Consider the following 12,836-nt stretch of genomic DNA (forward strand, 5'->3'; position numbering starts at 1 on the left):
TAAACCCACTCGCTAATCATGAAACATTCGTCTGGACCTACACACCTCCCTATTCGTTTAACATTTCCCAGCATCTGCAGACCTCCATACCGCTTTACCATTCCCTGGAAACTGTACCTCTGCTTATCCCTGTAACATTCTCTACTACGTATACTAACTCCCTAAACCATTTTCCAGCAACTGCAATCCTCCGTATCCCTGTAGTTTTCTCCAACACATACACCCACTGCCTATCCCGGTATTTGCTCCAGGACATACACACGCTCCCTATCGCTTTGACTTTCTCCAGCATCTACACCGCTCCCTATCCCTGTAACATTCTCCAGTCCCTGCACCTACTCCCTATACCATGACATTCTAAAGCGGCTACACCCCTCTCCATACCTGTAAAGTTCTCCAGCGCACAATTCCCCTCCCTGCACCTGTAACACTCTCTAACACCCTCACGCTCAATATCCCTACAACTTCCACGAGCACCTGCTTACCTCTTTACCTCTGCTACATTCCCCAGCACTTGCACCCATTTCCGATTCCTGTAACATTCGCCAGACCCTCCACACACGCTATCCAAGTAATGATTTGGAGATGCCGGTGTTGGACTGGGGTGTACAAAGTGAAAAATCACACGACACCAGGTTATAGTCCAACATGTTTAATTGGAAGCACACTAGCTTCCAGAGCGACGCTCCTTCATCACATGATGAAGGAGCGTCGATCCGAAAGCTCGTGTGCTTCCAATTAAACCTGTTGGAGTATAACCTGGTGTTGTTTGATTTTTAACGCTTTCCAAGTAACATTCTGTTGCGCCTATGCAAACTGCCTATCTGAGTAACAGCACTAACAGAATTCCCCATGCCTGCACCCATCTGTACCATCGGCTCTACTCTCTATGTCAGTATCGTTCTCCCTCGCCTTGTCACATTTTCCAACACCTACACTTACTCTATGTCCCTGTCACATTCTCCATCCCCCACACACACACTCCCTTTCCCTGTTACATTCTCCACCACCTACCCTGCTAATGATCCCTGTGATATTTGGCAGCATCTTTACCCTTCCGTCCACCTGTAATATTCTCCAGCCTCTGTACGCTTCCCTACACCTGTAACCTACAATAACACCTGAACAACTCTCTATTCTGGAACATTCTCCAGTTTCTACATACCTACCTTTCCTTAAACATTTCTGCAACACTTACGCCCTACCTGCCCCTGTAACATTTTCCAGCATTTACACCCACTGTATCATACCCCAAAACCTACACTCATCATTTTCTCTGTGACATTCTCCCGAAGCTCCAAATCTCACTATCCCTGTAACATTCCCCAGCACCTGAAGCCCTCTGGATCACTGTAGTGTTCTCCAGCCCTGGCACCCACTCCCTATCCCGGCAAGATTCGCTAGCAGCGACATTCACACCCTATCCCAGCAACATTCTCCAGCACTGACACCCACTTCCCATCCCTGTCGTTATTCCCTCGCACCTATACGCCTTCCTATCCCTGTAACATTCTCCAGCACCTACGCACACTCTCTATCCCTAAAACATTCTTCAGCATCGACATACACGTTCTATCCCTGTACCTGTCTGCAGCACCGACACCCTCTTATTCCTGTAACATTTCCCGGCATTTACACCTACCCCCTCTTCCCATATATTTCCTAAAACCTACCAGACTCACTTTCCCTGTGATATTCTCCAGGATCTTCAACCCTCCCCATCCCTGTAACGTTCTCCAGCACCTACAACCCTCTGCATTCGTATAGTATTCTCCAGCAACTGCACCCATTCCTTGACCTTGCATCATTCTCCAGCAATGATACTCACACGCTATCCTTGCAACAATCTCCAACACTGACAACCACTCCTCATCCCTTTGTTATTCTCCAGAAACTACACCCCATCATATCGCTGCAACATTCTCCAGCACTGACTCCCAATCCCTGTCGGTATTCCCCAGCCTCTATACCCATTCATATCCTTTCAACATTCGACAGCACCTACACACATTCCCTGTCGCTGTAACATTCTCGAGTACCTACACAGACTCTATATCCTTGAAATATTCTCCAGCAGCTTAACTCCTCTTTCTCTGAAACAATTTCCCGCACCAAAACCCAATCGTGATACGCGTAACATTCTCCAGCAACTACTGTACTCCCTATTCCTGAGTCTTCCTCCAGATCCTTTACCCTTCGTGATCTCTGTAACTTTCTCCAGAACCTACAACCTTTCCTACCCCTGATACGTCCACCAACTCCTACACTCATCCCTATTCCTTAACATTCTAAAGCATCATCTCCACTCTCTATCAGTTTAAATCGTCCTTATTAAACTTGCCCACCCCTTTTTGCTGTAACACTGCCCAGCCTAAAAACCATCGCTATCTGGGAAAGATTCTCCAGCACCTACACCTCTACGCTTTTCTGTAACATGCTACACTACCTAAACTTATTCATATCCCTGTAAAATTGTCCAGAAACTACTCTCAAGCCCTATCCCATTAAGATCCTCCAGGACCGACGTCCTTCCCTATCCCTGATACCCCCTCCAGCTCCTTCCTATCCTTGTAACATTTTTCAGGACCAACTCCAATCTGTATTCCTTTAAACCCGTCCAGGTCCTGCCCACTCCCTATTGCTGTAACCATGTCCAGCCTCGGCAACTCTCCATATCTGGGAAACAGACTCCTGCTTCCACCACCCTCTATATGTCTGAAACATACTACAGCATCCACACTCTTGCTGATCACAATAACCTCCTTCAGCCCTGCACCCTTCCTTATCCTTGTCAAAATTCTCCACCAACCTAGACTGCGATCTGTTGTTGCAACATTTGGCAGCATCCATATGCTCACTCGACCTGTAACATTCTCAGGTGGATGGACAACGATTAAACCACCTCCAACAATCAAATGTTTCCTTGTGAGTTAATAATGCAATACTAGATGGGAATACGGGTTCTATTTTGAGAAAGATCCAAATTCACGTCATCTGGTTTTGAATCCTCACACTGTGAGGTAGTAATCAACACGTGTGTCTCCAGTTCTTTCTTCTCCTGTATAGCACAGTTTCAATATGTTTACATACTATTCACGATACCTTATTGAAACCATACTAATACGTACCCAGCATAAGTACGAGATAGTTCGCCTGACTCAACTTCTTCTAAATTTGGTAGGGAACGCTCAACCTGACTTTGAAGGGGTCTCCTGTCAGTGGTTATAATACTAACACATCATCCCCTCGGGAAAACGTCGGAGTCACGGAGTTTTCATCAGCCAGCAGCAACATCCGACACTGTGATCACTTTAGGTGCTCTTTACATAAATCACCTACTCGATTTAAGCTCTCCCTCACCTCCAATACATATCCGACTTTCGATCTGTCAATTTTTTTATCATTAATTTCAAAGAAAGTCTCACTTCATGCTCGAATATTACCTGAAATGGAATGCACTGAGTAGATTCGATTAGTGCATCTCCAACGGCAAACAATACGAATTGAATACCTTTATTCCAATCATTCAGGTAATCCTGACAGCATGCTCTCAATATGATATACATGGTCTGATATCACCTTTGTTAAGCTGCCTGGGATTCAGAATCGTATGCACTGGATTTCAAGTGCTGTATACATAAGCTATTCATAAGCCCCTTCAACATCCCCTCAGTAAAAGTTTACCCTGAGTCCGAATGATTCTCTCTCAATAGCCCATAACGTGTGAAGAAATCTAAAATTTCTCTACAACCGCTTTTTGCCTCGATACTCAGTTATGGCTTTGCCTTTGAAAACACATCCATTGCGGTTAACAAGTATTTGTTTTACGTTTAGTTCTCAGAAGGGGACCTACAAAATTAAATATAAGCTGTGTGAAAGGTTCTCCGAATGCAGGAATTGGCCACAAAGGTGCTGGTTTTGTTACATACTGTGCCTTAATTACCGTTTGGCATGCATGACGCGTTCAGCAAAAGTTAACCACATCTTTGTGCTTTCTCGGCCAATAGAAGTGTTTTCGTACCTTAGCTTGAGTCTTTCGTACCACAATGTGACCTCCAACAGTGAGGTCCTGTGCTACCCTGAGCACTTCCTGTCTGTATTATACTGGCAACACAACCTCGTGCACTTCGGCCCATTTCTCCTCTGCGCTAGCCTGTGTTGGTCTCCATTTCCATCTTAGGTTTCAATCTTACGGACAATAACCCTCCAAAATATTCTCTGCCCTCTTTTCCGAGTATGCATCCACAGATGTATCTTTTATCGTCTTGTCTATCTGTTGCAAAACTCGTATCCTTTCAGGACTAAACACTTGTGTCTGACCCTCTGTCTGTTCAGGCACTTCTTGCATCATGACGTCGAACAGGGTATCCGCTAACTGTACCTCAACTCCGTCATCTTGTTCTTTCCTTTTGGCTCGTGCTCTGACTTATGATATTGATCTAGTCACCAAATATTTCTGGTTAAACACCTCAGTTTCTTGGTATTCCTTGGGCTGATGCACAACAAAGGGTTTTAGTCCCACTTTGGATTCTACCAAATCATTTCCATACAAACTGAATTCCTGGAATTGAAATATTACAGTGGCGTTGAAAAAGCAAAGCAGGTCAGGCAACTTCCAACGAGCAGGAAAACTGACGTTTTGGGCAAAAGCCCTTTATCAGCAATAGAGGCAGGTAAATCTCTCCACTCTGCAGGCACACTTCCTTTGTTTATGATGAAGGGTTTTTGCCGAAAACATCGATTTTCCTGCTCCTGGGATGCTGCCTAACCCGCTGTGCTTTTCCAGCACCACTCTAATCTCGACGCTGGTTTGCAGCACCTGCAGACCTTGTTTTTATCTCCTGGAATTGACAGCCTGTCAATCACTGCCACTGTAACTTCCCCAATCTTAACCTGGCACTGAAACATGATCTTCCATCGGAAACGATCAACTGATGATTTTTCTATCCCACATATTACCGCAATCTCGTTTGGCACATCGTGAAGAGTGCATATTCACCCATCACTTAATAACAGCCATTGTTAGATCCTGTATCTCTCAACATTATAAATCCTCCTCCTTCTCCCCCGATTCTTGGAGCGATCAGGTACTAACTCCATTCTCGGCCCCTGCGCAGGCTGTGCACTCTTCTGCAGCCCCTCGCCTCATCTTTCGGTCTCTTTTTACTACGTTCATTAATGACACTGGCTCAGCTGATCTGACCACATCTCTTCCCACAGTGCCTTTCTTTAACGATCAGCACTGTGATCTTATGTGACCCACTTTAACACAGGGAAACACCTGAAACCTTTTACATCTTTTCCATTCTCTTGGCCTTATTTCTTCTCAGTGGTAAAAAAATCTGGAACTGGGATTTTATATTCGACCCGAAGAATGATCTCTGGTCAATCCTCAAAGGTCTTTTCTGGTTTCAAAGCACGATACATCTATCAAAATGATTATATTTATTTTTTTCGAACTCAACATAAGTCTGACCTGGTTCCTTCTTAATGTTTCTGAATTGCTGTATATATGCTTCTGCGATTACTTCACAAGCACTTAAAATAACCTGTTTACCCTCTCCATAATGCCGTGACCCCTTGTCTGACAGCGTGACAAATAACTCACTTGTCCTGCTTCCCAGTTCAGTTTGACATGGCATTACCCATAATTCCTCGGACCACGCCATCTGCTGAGCCACTTTTTGAAGGGAAATAATAAGGCTTCAACATAGGATGTGGCAGAGTTTTAACATATCTGTGTATATTACTACCTTCTTTGAATCGAAATCGTATTAAATTAACTTAGCTGACTAAGTCGAAATTTCTCAAGACAAATTCTCCCTCTTGCTGCTCAGCTTACGACATTTTCTTTCCTTTTTTCTTCCTTTCATCTGCCCCTCTTTGTTCAGGTAAGAACGTTTTCTCTCCCTTTTTCTCGCTCTGTTTTTCTGTCTTTCAGTTTCTCTCTCTCTCTTTCTCTTTCCTCTCTCTTTCTCTTTCGACTCTCTCGTTTCTTTATTTTCTAACTACATTTTTCCTCAATCTTAATTTACGGTTTTCTACCCAACTGCGTTATTCAGTTTCTCTGACACGCGTCAAAGTTTGAGTAACGCCCTTACGATTACAGCTTTCTCTTTGCCCTTCGTTAAACTCAAACCTAACCTTGTTGCTCATTCCAAAAGTATGGCTTTTTCTTTCCTTCTAAACTTTCTTGGCAAATGTGAGAATCATCTTCAAATCCCAGATTCTTTTTCGCATTTTAATTGCCATTTCTCTCAGTTTTAATTTAATTAACCAAAATTCAACAAAATTAATCCAATTGTCTCACCTACATTGTATTTAAAGATCTAGGGCACAAACCTGTAAGTGTTAAAATCTCCTAGGATTCTTTTTAACCTCCAGATCCAAATCTGTCTAACAAGTTCAAATAACAAATCCAACACTCAAACCTTTAAAGTCTCGGACGAGCCCCCAAAACAACGTATTGCGTCATTGGTTTTTAATATCGTAGATATACTGTATTCAACACTGAATGGAGTTTGCATTTTTATTTGTTATTTAAACTGATTGGCGTAATTCGAGTATGTTTTTTTGGTCTCCGGGCATCCAGCTACTCTAGCTGCTGGAACAAAAAGGCTACAGTCTATCTTGTTCAGAATACTTGGTGCTGTCACGTAGTTTTCTTTTCTTGCAACTTTCCTGAAGGTACAGTACACTTCTATACCTTCATACAAGGAGAAACCTAAAATATCCAGGTATATATTGGGATACTGCTCGTGCAACGTCATGAGGGGCGAGTGTTTCTAGATTACATAGAGAAGAGCTTACTGCTGGAATGTATGTCCAGCCCAAGACAGCATATACTGTTGGATCTGGGACATGGGAAAGAGATTGGGCAAATGGATCCAGTATCAGTAAGGGATCGTTTTGGACACAGTAACCATTCTTTTAGAATTTCTGGATAATGGTGGAGAATGGCATGCAATAATTGAGAACTATAATTGAGAGTGATAAAAAAAATCGTTGACTGTGAGTGGCCTGCGATGTGGCAAGAATGAATCTGGGAAAGTTTCACTGGAACAACCAGTTGGTTAGAAAAGAAAAAAAAAAGAACCATAGGCTCCTTTTAGTGAGGAGGTGACTTGGATCCAATCGAGGAATGGCCCATCAAAAGGGAAACGCAGGATAAACAAACCCAAGGATTCCTGGATTATGGAGAACAATCGGATTGATGACAGGTAGATAATCGAAGAATGCTGAAGGATCGGTTAGAGATCGTACAGCAGGCTGTAATTATAGGGAAACTGAAAGCCCAAGTACAGCTGTCCAGAAATCCTCTGTGGATACCTCACAGAGAGTGTGTTAAATGATCGAGTAATGCTAGTTCGAAACCAGAAGAGGGACTGCTCCGTGGAAAAAAATTGTCTGCGAGTAGTTAGAAAACACTTAGATGTGCTGTAGATACATGTTCAATGGAAACGTTCAAGAGGCGATTGCATGATATATGATACAAAAACTAAGGTGTAAATTATGGGGGAGGAGGAGCTCATTCCACAGCAATGTATTCAGTTGAAGTGCTGGTGTAACCATGATTGGCCAAATGTAATGCTTCTGTTATAAGACGCCTGTATCTTTCAATCTGATAACTTGAGACTCTTCCAAATCGAATAAAATCCTGTCTCTGCAAAGCGTTTGATCCTGCGCGATACATTATGATCTCTGCACGGCTGCATGGTGGCTTTTTGATTAGTACAGTTGCCTCGCAGTGCCCGGAAGCTGGGTTCAATCCGATCCTTGGGAGACAATCTACGAGGAGTTTGTACATTTTCAACGTGTCTGCGTGGGTTTCTCCGTCTGCTCCAGTTTTGGTGAATGGACCATACAGATTTGTTCAGAGTGTTTAGGGATGTGCAGATTTGGTAAATGTTGAGTAATTCGGTGGGGAGATGGGTCTGGCTGGGTGTGGACATCCCTTGGGCCAAATGGCCTGTTTCTAACCTGCCGAGATTCTATGATTCTCTGCAACCTCCATCAACCCATGCCGGCCTCCTTATCTCAGTAACTCATGCAAGCCATATAAACCTCCTTTCTCTGTAAACGCCTCCCGATTTTACAATTCACCCTCTTTATATAACATTTCTCAAGTCCTCACAGCTCTCCTTTTCTCTGTAACGACTTGATCCATAGAAACTTCTCAATTCTTGCAATATTCCCCAGACCACATCATTACCAACATCACTGACTCCCTTGTGTCCTGAAGAATCTCCTTATCTTCATAGTCTTCCTCAGCCATTATTATCTTCATTACATATGCAAATTTCTGCAACACCTACAACTTAGCCATTCTCTTTTGTTTGCTCCAGTCCCGACAATATTTCTTGCTGTGTAACCTAATCCAGTGGCTAACCAGCCTTGCAATATCCTTTACATCCTTGGAGAGCTTCCAAGTCTGCAACCACCTTCTGCACCTACACAGCTCAGTGTCTCTGCAACATTCAGAATGTAAATCCATCACGATCTTTTGAAACACCAGCAGCCTTCCTTATCTCTCTAACAGCTGCCAGATGTTAAAAGTGAAATAACTACACAGAGGTCACCAAATCACCCCTGACGCTCCTGTGCATTTCTGTCAGCCAGAAGAACTTCATTAATATGAGTTCCGTCTTTCGGACTGTTCATCTAATGAATAAGGTTTTCCTACTGACCTCATTCCTTCGAATCATAGAATGCATCCAGTGTGGAAATATGCCCGTCGGCCCAACAAGTCCTCACTAATACTTAGCCTTTAAATGCCCGTAATCAGCACATACTCAAACAATTTGGGCAAGTTAGTATTGCCAATATACTTAATCAGCACATGCTTTGGGATCGTGGGTGGAATTCTACGAGGAGAATGTGCAAACTCTACACAGACTATCACCTGGAGCTCTAATTGAGCCGGTGTCCTGGTAATATGAGACACCAGTGACAACCGCTGAGCCAACTTGCCACCCTAATTCCAGCCACCACAAAAACCCTCCACGTATCTATAACGTTTATAAGCATCGACATATCTCGCAGTCTCTGAGACCATCCCCAGCTGCTACAACCCTCTTTCTGTAACACTCTCCGAAAGAAGTCCCGTACATTTCAGTATAACCTCCTCTTATCAATCGCCTGCAGCACCAATACAAGCTATCTTTCTGTTTTCTTCAAACACTCCATCTTAATTTCCTTCAAGCAGAAAGCCTCTTTCCCATTTCTAACCGCTTTCAAAAACTCAAACCAACTACTGTGGCCTTGTACATATCCGGGAGCATGGTGAACTTTACAAAGTAGGAATGCTCTAGAAACGAGTGGGTTCATAGCGGTGTGAATGGTTTGCACAAAAGAATTACAATCCCTACAGTATTGTGAACAGGCCATTTGTCCCCACAAGTCCGAAGATTATCCAACCCAGAGCTCTACATTTACCCAGACTTATGCGTCCAACCAACATATCCCCTGAACACTAACTTCAATTTATCATGTCCAATTCTCCTAGGTAGTACATCTTTGGATTATCAGACGAAGCTGGAGCACCCGAAGGAAAACAGCACAGACACAGGAAGAAAGCACAAAGTCCACAAAGACAGGCGTGCGAGGTTTGAAATGAACCTGTAACACTGGTGCTTTGAGGCAGCAGTACTAACCACTGAGCCATCATGCCACGCCAGAAACAACAAAAAGCTTGATTTGCAGACGTTTTGTCCTCGTCCAGTGCACTTCGCTGACATCTTCAGTGTTTTGCATCCTGTGAAGTGCTGACGTGCTGTCTCAGTTGGACTTTACTTGGTTCCTTTCATTTTTGCTTTTGGTTGGCTGTTCTGGTTGTTCATTGCAGTGGCCAGTATGGGTTTGTTGGTGGAGTCCTTGGATTAGTTCCATGCTTCCAGGAATTCTCTCGTTCCCCTTTGTTTAGCGTGTGCTACGAACGTTGTGTTTCCCCAGTCGACTTTGTGGTCCTGTCATCTGTGGGTAGTGGGTAGTTTGTGTTCTTGGATGTGGATTGGTAGTTATCTGACTGTTTGCCATGCTCGCTTACATAAACAAAATCTCGAAACTGATAGCCAGACGTCTCCAATCACCTAGATTCATGACAGCCTATAAACTGACAGCCACACTCAGACAACTCACCAGAACAAAATACCCTGAACTCACCATTTGCAAGACAAACGTCATTTATATTATTCCAAAAAAAAAAGACTGCCCGAAATACTACATATGACAAACAGGCAGATTACTATCAATCCATGTGCCTTGGACACCAACTAGACTCAACACGCCATGACCAACTGACCAACTAAATATACGCACAGAGACTTCGACCTGGACAACACAACACTCATAGAAGACACTAAACAGTGGACTGCCAGAGAACTCTTCGAGTCAGGGCACTCAGCTACCGACTCCATCAATAAGCAGATTGACCTGGACCCACAAAACCAGCCACTACACAAATAACTGGAACCAGCAATTGGGAGCAGCAGGAATGGAGCCAAATAAATTCGAGAATAGACAGGACAGAAGCACTTCAGAGAAGGCCGCAAAGTCCTGAAGATGTCATTCAGGCAAGGGCCGAAGCGTCAGCAAATCAACATCCGGGCCTGGCAACATACCCGCAACCACATCATTCCCGATGAAGGGCTTTTGCTCCAAACATACATTCTCCTGCTCTTCGAATGATGCGTGAACTGGAGTGATTCTCCAGCACCAACCTCTCGATAACCACAACCATGACAACCGGCAAAGGAGCAACAAATTTTTACTCAAAACTTGAAAATGTCAAAGATTCGAGGATTTGCCTCGTTGTTTGTGTGTTTCAAAAATGAAAATGGTATTGAGATGCAAATGCTGAGGCCATTTCCGAGCGAGATCTATCTGTTTTGACTATTCTGTGCAAGTTGGGGAGAGAGTCTATCATCTTCCTGATCGGATTATGGAGGTCGGTTCCAGGATAGGAAGATTCAGCTGACCATGTTCAGACGAAAGAGGGATCTTGGGATCTTCCTCATCTCATTATGGGAATGTGTCACAGAATAGATGTAGACAGCTATAAATGCTTAATACAGTTGTTTTTTTTTTCAAATCTGAATGTATTTATGTGTGTCTCTGTCTCCACGTGATTCTGACCTAAAACAGTGACAAAAGAAATGATTCTCTGCAACAACAACTCCCAGGTATCAATTCTTGTTCAACAGTCAGTTCAACAAAGGCTCAGATTAGAATAAACTGCCACTTTCTGAAGTATTATAACTGGGGAAAAAATAAATTTGTATCAGCTGGTATGAAATAAATCTGCATCTTTGAACACAATCTCTGAATATAGGCAATTCACTTCCCATGTCACAGTGTGGGCGCCACTTACAGGCCTCACATGCCTGACTGGCCTGTCATCGTCCCCGATTTTATTTTTGCTGCAGACAGACACAGAGAGCTAAGTCATAACTTTTTTTTTCATGGCGCATGTTTGGCAACTTTCGTTTAGAGTTTACCTTGTCCATGCTCTTGTCGACGTAATATTGATCTGGATGTTCCACCTTCGTTTTCACTTCACCCAAAACCTAAAGCTATTCTTGTCTTTGAAATCTTCTTAAGCCTCTCTCACAATCCTTATCTCTGTAATATCTCCCAGCCTTTATATAACTTTCCAATGTATGGTATTTCCTCCGGACCGTGGAGCTCCCCTGATCTTTGACACACGCTATAATCCCTGAATTCCTTCATAATATTCCGACAAGGCAAACGAAATGATAGTGTTAAATGTTTGAACTATGTCTGTTGTGCCTGTAATAAAGGAATGTGAACAAGATTGAGAATTGGGGTATGCAAGCGTTTTCACCATTTATACAGGAAGGATAGAAATGCCAATAAGTGAAGTGGCATTGTATATTAAAGGATGAGATCAGTATTATTGTGATGATAATCATATTACACCGCACCTCTCTTCCCATTCCTCTCATCCCTACATATTGATCCTGGTAACCTACGAAACCTTCAGAAAATAACACAACGTAGAGGAGATCGTTCTGAACACTGTCCATGTTGCACAAAATGCAATGCTTCGTTTAAGTCCATTTTCTGACTCCCCAGCCACCATAGGACTTCAGGTGCAGAACTCGGCATCTTTTTGAAATGGTTTGAGAATTTCTGCCGCTACTTCGTTTCATAGAACATAGAAGAATACAGCGCAGTACAGGCCCTTTGGCCCTCGATGTTGCGCCGATCCAAGCACACCTAACCTATACTAACCCACTATCCTCCATTTACCTATCCAATGCCCGCTTAAATGCCCATAAAGAGGGAGAGTCCACCACTGCTACTGGCAGGGCATTCCATGAACTTACGACTCGCTGAGTGAAGAACCTACCCCTAACTTCAGTCCTATATCAAGCTATGTCCCCTTGTAATACCCGACTCCATACGCGGGAAAGGGTTCACACTGTCAACTCTATATAACCCCCTAATCATCTTGTACACCTCAATCAAGTCACCCCTAAACCTTCTTTTCTATATCTACCCCCCCTTAATTTAAAGCTATGCCCCCTTGTAATACCCGACTCCATACGCGGGAAAAGGTTCACACTGTCAACCCTATATAACCCCCTAATCATCTTGTACACCTCAATCAAGTCACCCCTAAACCTTCTTTTCTCTAATGAAAACAGCCCCAAGTGTCTCAGTCTTTCCTCATACGATCTTCCTTCCATACCAGGCAACATCCTGGTAAACCTCCTCTGCACCCGTTCCAGTGCCTCCACATCCTTCCTATAGTATGGCGACCAAAACTGCACACAATATTCCAGATGCGGCCGCACCAAAGTCTTATACAACTG

This window comes from Chiloscyllium plagiosum, chromosome 8 (genome assembly GCF_004010195.1).
Source record: "Chiloscyllium plagiosum isolate BGI_BamShark_2017 chromosome 8, ASM401019v2, whole genome shotgun sequence".
Lineage (NCBI taxonomy): Eukaryota > Metazoa > Chordata > Chondrichthyes > Orectolobiformes > Hemiscylliidae > Chiloscyllium > Chiloscyllium plagiosum.